Genomic DNA, 1,439 nt, shown 5'->3' with positions numbered 1-1,439 from the left:
CTCCTATGGTTGAAAGTACACACAGTATGTAGTTGCAGAGTGGTCTGGTCACGTGCCAATGTTTGGTTCCTTGGGAGAACTGACTGGGTTGCATCTGAAATCTTGCAGTGATGACAAAGCACCAATGAAATCTTTGGCCACACCCTGATGGAGAAAGAAAAGTACATTTTAAGTTAACAAAATGAAATGATGCCTTTTAAGTCATTTACAATGTATCAATATCAGTTCATTAAATTTGTGATGAAACAGAAGTTGCAACCATTTTTTTTTTTTTTACACAAGTCCATTCCACAATCCATTGCACAAAAGGCAGCATTCATGCTGGCTGGATTTGTAATAGAACATGTACATTTCATATTATAGGGCTAAGTTACCTTAAATAGCATAAAAATAATATCACAAATATAACGGTCCTACATGTTGTTTATAAATACCAGTGGTGACGTTTTACAAATTGATCGATCAATTGTCCCAGTGTTTACTGAGCCACGGTCTTTCCCAGTGCAGGGACTCATGTGCACGATCTAGTGATTCACTACCTAGGGAACTGCCTGAGACGCTTTGAACAGCCTTGTGAAACCATTCAGTCGTTCATTTTCGTTCGGAACGATGAACTCCTCTTCTGAAGCGCCATTCACGAGTCCAGAAACGCGTGTAACGTTAATCAGCCCTGTTTGAAAGAACGACATTTCACCGTGGCTTGTTGTTAGTCACGTTTAATGTTGTATTTTTACTTCACGGTACAATTGCAAAAGTGTACACACGCAAAAACCAATTCAACACACCCATGTTAACTTCAAATGAGCGCATTACTGTGGTTTACATTAAGTTACACTTTTCATAGATTTCGGTTAACGTCGTGTTAAGCATCAATGGCTTACAAAAGAGAGAAAGACTGCGCGATCTCTTCATATCTTTTCACGGCACGGAAACACAGAAATATCATACAACATGCCAAAATTAGCTAAAATTCATTATAGTAACACAGCTTTTAACATGAAGTGTTTTATGGATTAAACAAGGTGAAAGACCACATTCCCTTCACTTACATTTCCCTCAGACATATCATACAACCAGAGGTGAACCAAGATGAAGTGGGGGCCCCAGGCAAAATTAATATAGATGAGGCCCTTCTAAAAGATTATTTTGTTAATATATCTTCGTTACCTAGATATACATTTATACAACATACAAAAAAGTAGTTAAAACGCATATAATAGAACATAAATGGTTTATTTTTTAAAACAAAGCGCTTGTTCTTTAACAAAATATCAATCTTCATCTTTATGGCAGAAGATACAATACTGTACAATACAATCTTGAAGATACAATACAATGTTCATATTTACAGTAACAGATTGTCACCTTAAAAATGGTGCTTACGAGCCTTAGCTACAGCAAATTCTCTCACTATGTCCTCCATATCCAAAGACCTTCGT

The sequence above is a fragment of the Sinocyclocheilus rhinocerous genome, unplaced genomic scaffold, assembly GCF_001515625.1.
Source record: "Sinocyclocheilus rhinocerous isolate Xijiao unplaced genomic scaffold, SAMN03320098_v1.1 scaffold2358, whole genome shotgun sequence".
Lineage (NCBI taxonomy): Eukaryota > Metazoa > Chordata > Actinopteri > Cypriniformes > Cyprinidae > Sinocyclocheilus > Sinocyclocheilus rhinocerous.
This window is presented reverse-complemented; position numbering follows the sequence as displayed.